Raw genomic sequence first — 10,040 nt, forward strand, 5'->3', positions numbered from 1 at the left:
AAGCTTGCCAACAACCCCAAGCTCGACAAGCACATCAAGTTCATCAAGAACAAGATGACATCCGAGATCTTCAACGACAAGAGCAAGTGTGAGAGACGATCCTCCTCGTCACGGACATCATCATCCACGACCCGAACGCAATGAAGAGCAATGCTACAGCAACCTCAAATTCACCATGCCAAAGTTCATCGAAAGCAATGATCTTGAGGAGTACCTTTCATGGGCATTGAAGGACGACAAAATCATTCATTTGCACAACTATGAAGAAGAGAAGAATATCACGATGGCATCCCTTGAATTCCTAGACTACGTCCTCATTTGGTGGGAACAAGTCATTGAGCGCTGAGAGGAAAGAGGTGAACCACCCATCACTACTTGGGTGCAAATGAAAGATGTCATGAGAGCACGCTTCGTGCCCACCTACTACAACCGCGAACTCTTCAAGAAACTTCAACTACTCAAGCAAGGAACCAAGAGCGTTGAAGAATACTACAAGGAGATGGAGATTGCCATGATAAGAGCAAATGTCACGGAAGATGATGAGCAAACTATGGCACGTTTCTTGAATGGACTCAATCATCCTATCAAGAAGACCGCCGACTTCCAAACATACTCGAACCTCATCGAGCTAGTGCATCAAGCTACCAAAGCAGAACGTCAAGTACAAGATGACTTCAAATATGCCAAGTTCTCGTCCAAGTCATACGGCTCCTCCAACAACCAAGCTTCAACGACTCTAACACCTTCTACATCAACCAAGCCTTCTACAAGCAACGTCGACAAGTTGAGTTACAAGAAAGCTTCGTCAACTCCAAGTCATCCTACTTCAAGCAACTTCAAGCCGAGAGCTTCATCATCATCTACCCCAACTGATGAGACCGTCAAGACAAGTTCCATCAAATGCTTCACATGCGGAGGCCGTGGCCACAAGTCATTCGGGTGCACCAGTAAGAGGACCATGATCCTCAACGACGACGATACTTATGACTCAATGAGAGAAGGAGAAATGGAAACCCTTGAGCAAGTGGACATACACCGGCAAGTGAACGATGAAGAAAAACAAGTCTTTTGCGATGAAGACTCAAGTCCCGCTCTTGTTGTCTCCAAGGTCTTGACTCTTCAACATCAACAAGAAGAAGACCAACGATGCCACATCTTCCATACCAAGGTCAGCATCAACGGAAGGTCTGTCAAGGTCATCATCGATGAAGGGAGTTGTCATAACTTAGCAAGTGAAGAACTTTGCTCCAAGCTCCAATTGCCCAAGACGAAGCACCCCCATCCATACAAAGTACAATGGCTTAGCAACTTCGGCACTATCCAAGTCGAGCATCGGGTACAAGTCTCCTTCAAAATCGGCTCCTACGAAGACACTTTGGAGTGTGATGTCGTTCCAATGACCGTTTGCCACCTTCTTTTTGGACGCCCATGGCAATTTGATAGAGGTGTCATCCACAACGGATGAACGAACCACTACATTTTCAAGAGGAAAGGAAAGGAGTATGTACTTCGACCCATGTCTCCAAGCCAAGTGATCATCGACAAGCAAGCCACCCATCGTGGAGAAAATAGTGAGAGAGTGAACCACCAAAAAGAGAGTGAGCGCCACAAGCCCAAATCGAGTGACTCCACGATGAGCGAAAAGAAGAACTTAGTTCTCTTTGCCACCAAATGTGAGATGCGAGAAGTGTGTGAGAACCCATCTAGTGTCATACACTATGTCCTTTTGTGCAAGGATGACGCACCAAAATCTAACACCTCTCACAATCTACCTTTAGTGTTGTCTTCTCTCTTGCAGGAATTCCAAGACGTTTTCCCCGACGAGCTACCTCTGGGTCTACCTCCTCTAGGAGGCATTGAGCAATGAATCGACCTCATCCCCAGAGCACCTCTTCCTAACAAGGCCCGTACCGAGTCAACCCCGAAGAGACCAAAGAAATACAAAGGCAAGTAAAGCATCTCATAGACCATGGTCATGTGCGTGAAAGTTTGAGTCCTTGTGTCGTACCGGTCATTCTTGTGCCCAAAAGATATGGTAGTTTTCACATGTGCTCCGACTGTAGACCTATCAATGCTATCACCGTTCGATATAGGTATCCCATTCCACACCTTGATGATATGCTTGATGAACTTAGTGGTGCCACTATCTTTTCCAAAATTGATCTCAAAAGTGGTTACTATCAAATCCGCATACAAGAGGGTGATTTTCGGGGTTTGGGTGCGACATATGCCAAAGGATGGCTTATCATGGTGGGGTCGAGTAGAACGTCGCTGGTGCCTGGAAACAGGATACAGCGAAGGCATGCACGCCGGCGAATCTTACCCAGCTTCGGGGCTCTCCGGGGAGATAATACACCTACTGGTGCTCTACGGGGTCTCCACATGATCACTATGGCAAAGTGTTTACATGGTTGCTCCTTGAGCTGTTTCCTGGAGGTAGGAGAAGGCAAGGCTAGCTCTCTCCTTCCTATACGATCTGGTCTAGTGCTAATGGATTCCAACCCTTTGCATGGATGCCCTGGGGGTTTATATAGGCCTACCCCCCATGGGTACAATGGTAATCTGGCTGGGCATGGGCCCAGCCGTCAGTCTCTCTGGCCGTCATCTTATCCGCCGACTCCTGGGGCCCGCTGACTGGTGGGCCCCGTTGACTGGCTCGGTACGGAGCCGACAGGCCGCGTCCGCCGCAGGCGGGTCTTGCCGGCTGCAGATTATTGTAGTCGTGCCTCTAATGACGCAGGCTCGGTCATGAGGTCGGGGCGACAGCTCTGCCGTCTGGCGGGAGATCACTGTGGCCACTACTTGTCGTGTCTGATTAATGGCGCATGGGGCCCGTGGGAGGGGTCGGCCGACTTCTGGTGGCCGACTCCCATCCGGGCTGACTGGTGGTGCTTTCGCCGTCTTTCGTACGCCCGCCGTCTGGTGGGACCCATCATCCCTGGGTCGTACCAGCAGGCCGTCGTGGGCACAGGGCTCCGCCCCCTGGGGCTTACGTCAGGGCCGGCATGGCAATAGTGTCGCGCCGCGCGGAGATCTCCGCGGGTATGGCGTACTGTAGCCACGCCTGCCCTTGGAAAAGGGGTGGGAGTGGACCTTACTATGGCCACTCCCTGTCCTGCCCTCTTTATGAGGGCATGGGGATTGTTGGCGTCGCGGGCCGACTCCCCAAGGCCGGCTTCTCTGGAAGTCGCCACTCAGGAGTCGGCTTTACCCTGGAGGCATTCCTGGGACTCGGCCGCGAGTGGGCAGTTGGCCGCCTCGCCGCCGACTCCTCAGAAGGCGGCTCTTCGTCCTGGGGTCTCAAGGGGCGCAGTCTGCCTCAGTGTCTTGAAAGGTTCTGGGCCTGGGTTAGCCTACCTATGGCCCATTACTCCGACAGTAGTCCCTGAAGTTGGTGAGGCTCCGAGGGCGACATGTCGTGGAGCCTCAACAGTTTCTTCTCTCCGGCGGTTGGATCTTGGCCTCGCTAGCCGTCTTCTGTCAAGCCAACTAGTTGGAGTCATACTTGCTCAAGGCCGACTTGCCCCTAAAAAAGTTTGAACGTTGCGGCGGAGTTCAGGCGGCGTGCCTGATAAGCTTTTGGGTTGCCACCCGTGGTGGACCTGTCGTGAGGCGCCACGTGGCTGAACTAGTCTGCTCACCCACGCGCGCGATGGGACAGGCCTACAGGCGGGGCCTGCCACTACCGCGCCTCGGCATGCGAACGGATCCGTTGTGGCCACGCGGACAATTGGGGTTCCCGCGCGGTTATTGCACGTGGTAACTTCGTGTGGTAAATCGTGGGGGTTGTTGGGTCCCGGGCGCACTTAATCCCACGTCCGCCACTCGGCTTCTCAGCCCACGAGCCTACAAGTAGGCGAGGGGAAGCGGCGGCGAAGCACGCACACCCATTCTCCCCACTCCCTTTCACTCCTCCTTGCTTCTTCTTCCTCTTGCCGCTGCTGCTCCGAACCATGCCGCGCCCGCAGTGATGAGCTCTTCCACCGCCGTCGCGCCTCCTGCTGTACGCTCCGAAGTGTGGGATGGCTCCGAGGTTGACGACGACGACATCGAGATCCTCCGCCAGACACGGCAGCTGCCCGGCAGGGACTTAGTGCGGGTCCGCCTCACGCCGGAGGGAGAAATATCGCCGGCGCCGGTGGAGGGCGAGCGGGTCATATTCTGCTCGCACCTTATGCGCGGCCTGGGGCTACCGGTGAGCGGCTTCTTCCACTCCTTCTTGGAGTTCCACGGGCTCCAGCCGCACCACCAAGCTCGGCACACACGTCGCCAGCGTGTCGGCCCAGTGCGGTGCATTCATCGCGATGCGGAGATCACTGGCCGACAATCCGTTTCCCACCGTCGCACTGGTTAAGTCGGTGAAGATGTGGCAGCGGTCCTATTTTTATGTCAAGAACGTCGCCCCAGAAGGCGACTGGGTCAACCTGCCGGCTTACGAAGCCGGCGCGCCAGCTGGAAGGCTCCCCAGCTGGTCACACCGAGCCAAGACGCTGTCTCCCGCTGGTGCCGCCGCCGTCACGCGACTCCGAGTGCTGACACAGTCGGAGGGCCTGACCGGGGCCGACTTGCTGGCCGCCTTCGTGGCGCGCCGAGTCCTCCCACTCCAAGGCCGACCTCACCTGATCTACCAGATGAGCGGTCATCGGGACCCGGGTCAGATGTGCTCCAAGGACATGCCTCAAGCGGAGGTGGCGAACACGGTGAACTATATCATGAACTACGGTCTCTCGGTGGACTGGCGGTTCAGCAAGGAGCCGTATTCGTGTGCCAACCCCCTGCCTATTGTAAGTCGTCTTCCTTCTTCTTCTGTTTCTTTTGTTGCCAAGTCCGACTTGTCAAGTCTGACCGTTTTTTGTTTTGAATCAGAACCCTCTCGTCCCTCCCTCGGCCGGCACCGCGGGGCCAGCTCGTCAGTTTGTCCCCGATCGGGCGGAGAGTGACATCGACGATCCTGACTTGGGGGCGGCGGCCATGGAAGCCACGCCAAGGGAGGAGGAGGAGAAGCAAGCGGCTCCAGGCCTTCAGCCACTTTCGCCGACTGGCCTGACGACGAGGCTGAGGGAGAAGTCACCTCGCGTCGCCAGCCAAAGGCCGGCCAGCCAAGCACGAGTTCCTCCGCCGGCTTGGACGCTCAAGGCGGTGCGAAGAAGCGCCGGGCCGGGCCGAGTACGCTTGGGGGCCAGTCGAAGAAGTTCAAGGGAGCGGCCGTCGCGACCAAGCAGGAAGAGGCGGTCGCGAAAGCCAGCGCTTCCGCAAGGAAGTGAAGAAGCCGCCGCTGGTCTCTGCGTAAGCGCCTCCGTCCCTTATCTTTATTTTCTCTTTGTTGATCTTGTCTGAGTTTTTCATATGCTTTTCTCGCCTCAGGGCTCCCCTCACTCTTGAGAGGGTTGCTGCCACCTCCGTTATGGGGTCAGTGGAGACGTCTGCCACCACTCGGCGGATTGACCCCGCCGCCGATCTTCGGGAGGCGACGGAGCGGAACGCGCAGGAGAAGCGCGAGGAGGATGAGGCCGCCCGCCGGGAGAAAGCGGAGGCCGAGAAGGCGGAGGCCTCCGCCCTGAAGAAGCTGGAGGCGGCCGAGGCCGCCACTACGGCAAAGCGGCCGGCCAAGGAAGCCGCGCCCCGATGGTCGGTGGTGTTTGTCACCCCACTGAACTCCGCGCCGCCGCCCCCGGAGTTGACGGGGCAGTCTGGGGAAGCCAGCGACGAGTTCCCGATCGTGGAGAGAGGCGGCGGCGACGCCCCCATGCCGGACGCGGTCGCGCCGCCACAGCCGCCCCCGCCGCCGTCTAGAAGCGCGCAAGGCAAACAGCCGGCGGATCCGCCCTTGTCGCCGACTGAAGACGAGGTTGTGGCAAAGCTACTCCGTCAAGTCGGCTCGCCAACGTGCCGCCGTCTTGAGAAGGCGACTTCGGCGCCACGCCCCTTGGAGACCGGCACCGCCAGCTCGACGATTCCAGACGCCGAAGCGACGAGTGCCGTGCCCATTGGGTGGGTGCGAGGAGGTGGCACGAGCCCGCTGAACCAAGCGCTTCTGGATGTCCAGATGAAGCTGCGAGCTGAGAGCGACGCCATCCAAAACTGCACCAAGGCGCACCTGGCGTCGCGGGCAGCCATCCGAGTATGCTTTCTCCATTGTCCCTGTTTTCTTGTTCCTCTCTGTGGGGGCGCGCCAGTGCACCCACTGGGTGTAGTCCTCGAGTTTTGGGCCGGCTGCTGAGCAGGCGGCCCGGAACTCCAATTGGTAAGTTCCGGGTACTAACCTTTGTTCTGAAATACTTGTTGCAGGACTATCACAACCTCCGTGTCACCGCCTTCAACCGCAACGTTGAAGAGCTGGGCAAGCGGACTGCCGACTTGTCGGAGAGTTGGAGTGAGTCCTTTTTCTTCTTTGCGGGGGCGCGCTGGCGCACCCGCGGGCTATAGTCCCGAGATTCGGGCCGACTGCTGAGTAGTCGGGCCGGATCTCCCCGGCGACCTTCTTCGTTGATGACTTAACGCCTTCTTTCTTCTTTCTCTTTAGAGGCCAACGCCACTCTTCAACAGCAGCTGAGCGAAGCCAACTCCGCATTGCGCGCCAAGGGGGAGGAGTGCAGCAAGCTCGCCGCAGAGCATGATCTGCTGGACGCACAATTGGCAGAGCAGAAGGAGCTGCTTACGAAGACGCATAAGGAGGCGGAAGAGGCGGAGGCCACCCTCCTGGACGAGTTCGTGAGCGAGCGCTCCTCCTGGACCGACAAGGAGGCAATGCTGGTCTCCGGCTTCCACGAGATCGAGGACCTCGTTGACGGTGAGCTTCTTTGATTTCCTTCTTCGAGCCGCCGACTATATGTCGAGCCGACTCCTAGTTTTTTTGACTTGTTCTTCATTTTTTCCGTCTTGGCAGACTTCTTCCCCGGCCACTCGCAGGCCGCCATTCAAGCTATCGAGGCCGACCGCGAGGAGCGGAGGGCGGGTGGCGCGGAGATCGCCGCTGATGCCCTTCGGACCCTTGACGAGCATATTCTGAGCATTGGGGCTCGCCTGCGGCCGGCCCATCAGATGCTGCGCCGGCTTCAACGTGTCGGCGCCCAAGCGATCGCCGCCTATGGCCAGACATGCAGGCTCCGCGCACCCCCCAGTCGGACTGCCGACTAGCTGGAGGTCGCGGCTGGCCGTCTTGAGGCCTGGAAGGGTTCCTCGGCCCGGGCCGGAGTGCACCGAGCCTTGGAATTCGTCAAGGCGTGGTATCCGGGGCTGGACCTAGACCGGCTGGCCACACTCCGGTCAGAGGCCCAGCCGGAGCTGCCAGCCGCGGAAGACGCCCTTGTCAAGCGTGCGGCGGCGATCGCCGAGTACACCGACACCAGCATCTTTGTCCCCGAGCGGGCTGAAGACGGCGAGGAGGTGCCGCCGGAGTGGTTCGGGTTGAACCCCGACTACGGCGAGGACTCGGCAGAGGTGATCGGCTCCAGCGTCGAGGAGGAAGATGAGGCGGAGGACGGAAGCGAGACGGAGGCACCGGAAGACGGAGCGGACGGCCAGCCTCAGCTCGACCGTGCCTCCAGCGACGAGCCATGCCCGCCTGAGCCGACTGCTGCCGGAGGTGATCAAGCCAAGACCGCCCAGCCGGCCGCCCCAACATCCAACACCGCCGTCTCCTCCGATCCTCCAAACCCGTCTGCCGCCCCCTAGGCTGCCACCTTGTCTTTGTTTTATCTGTTCTAATAGTTTTTGAAGACCTTGTTAATTCGCACAATTCCACCCGTGGGGTGTATTTTGAAATTCTGCTCGAAGATTCGGCCAAGGGCCTTTGTTATGTAAATATTCATCTGACTTCTATCTTTCTTGCTCATTGTTCTTTTGGCTTTTTCCTTTGCCGTCTTCCCTCAGTTGTCGTCTTTGTCAGTCAGACAGATGCTCTACGGACTGCTGCCGGATCAAATTCTTGGTCACTTTGGGAAGGCAAGTACTTAGCCGTTTTTAGAGTTGTTTAACAAGTCGGATAGAAGGCGGCAAGCCGACTATTCAAGAGTCGGTTTGTGAAAAAAGGCTGGAAGCCGGCCTTAAGCTATGTTTGTGCTTTGAGTCCTTAGCCATTTTTTCATGTGGACGCCCATTCTTCCTTACTCCTGCCCACCAGACAGTCGCTCTGCGAGCTGCGGCTTCTGGCAGGAGACGGCTTAGACGCCACACACTACTTGTCCGGCTGCAGGAAGCATTTCATAGCGCAGGACGGCAAGTCCCCGGGCGGACTAGTCGAACCCGGTGCCAAGCGGCATAACAAAGAGTAATATACTCAAAGGCATATTTCTACTCATATAGATAAAAGAGGGCAGTACCCGAGCTCTTCTCGGGGGGCCCGAAGTCTTGGTACTTTTAATACAAAAGGTAGTGTGATACATACTGTGTTTAACTGTAAAATTTTCGGAGGAGATTTGCATTCCATGGCCGCTCTGTCTCTTTGTCGGAGTCGTCCCTCTTGCGTGCTCGGGACTTCTGAGCGTCGATCAGGTAGTAGGAGTCGTTGCCCAGCACTTTGCTAATGATGAAGGGGCCTTCCCAAGGTGCCGACAGCTTGTGCTGGCCGGCTATTCGCTGGATTAATCGGAGCACGAGGTCGCCCTCCTAGAAAGATCTCGGCCTGACCTTCCTGTTGTAGTATCTACGCAGGCTCTGCTGGTAGATGCTGGACCGGCTGAGTGCCAACAGCCAGCCCTCTTCCAGCAGGTCAATGCCGTCTTGTCGTGCTTCTTCTGCTTCTTCCTAGGTGTACATGGTGACTCGCGGGGAATCGAACTCTATGTCCGTTGGGATGAGGGCTTCAGCACCGTAGACGAGGAAGAAAGGCGTGAAGCCGGTTGACTTGTTTGGAGTCGTGCGCAGACTCCAGAGGATGGATGGCAACTCGTCGAGCCAGCAGCCAGCCGAGCGCTCCAGAGGCTCGATCAGTCGGGGCTTGATGCCGGATAGGATGAGGCCGTTTGCTCGCTCCACCTGGCCGTTTGACTGTGGATGGGCGATGGATGCTAGGTCCAGTCGGATGCCCTGTGTCGCACAGAAATGGGCCAAGGTGCCTTTGGCAAAATTCATGCCATTGTCGGTGATGATGCTGTGTGGTATGCCATACCGAATTGTGATGTCGGAGATGAAAGTCACGGCAGTCGGACCGTTCAGTTTCTTGATTGGCTTCGCTTCTATCCACTTGGTGAACTTGTCCACCGCGACAAGTGAGTTAAGCCACCTTGTGCCGTCTTGAATGGTCCCACCATGTCTAGACCCCAAACTGCGAAAGGCCAGGCAATGGGGATGGTCTTGAGTGCAGAAGCCGGCTGATGCGGCTTGGAGCGGAACTTCTAGCACCCTTTGCATTTTTGGACCAATTCCTTGGCCTCTTCTAAGGTCGTTGGCCAAAAGAAACCGTGTCGGAAAGCTTTGGCGACGAGTGCTCTTGAAGCCGCATGGTGGCCGCACTCGCCTTGATGGATGTCTTTGAGAATTGCTTGGCCTTGCTCTGGCTCTACGCAGCGCTTATAGACACCAGTGACGCTGCGCCTGACCAGCTCTCTGTTGACTATGGTGTAGGCTGCCGCTCGGCGTTGTACTTGTCGAGCTAAGGTCTCATCAGTCGGCAGCTCTTTGCTCACCAGGAATTTGAGGATGGGCTGGGCCCATGAGGGTGCTGCTATTTCTTCGACCGCCAGAACTGCGACTTGGACGAGGGCAGCTGGGCTGGGAGGCGGCAGGCTCGAGTCAGCAACCGCTTGCTGGATTAATGAAGTCCCCGGGCCGGCTGGCGCAGCTCTTGGGCCGAGTTTTGGAGTCTTCGGGCCGGCCGCCACAGTCCCCGGGCCGGGTTCTGCAGTCCCTGGGCCGGCCTCGACTGTGGCGGCTTTGGAGCCATCTGCCAAAATCCCCGTACCGTCTGCCGGGGCTCTGGAGTCGGATCCGACTTCTTCAGGAGGAGCCGGCACAAAGATGGAGTCTGATTCTGGTGAAAGCTTGACAGACGGCTTGAGGAGGCGTTGAAGGGCGACGCCGAATGGTATTGCTTGGCGGGT

This window comes from Triticum urartu, chromosome 3, assembly GCF_003073215.2.
Source record: "Triticum urartu cultivar G1812 chromosome 3, Tu2.1, whole genome shotgun sequence".
Lineage (NCBI taxonomy): Eukaryota > Viridiplantae > Streptophyta > Magnoliopsida > Poales > Poaceae > Triticum > Triticum urartu.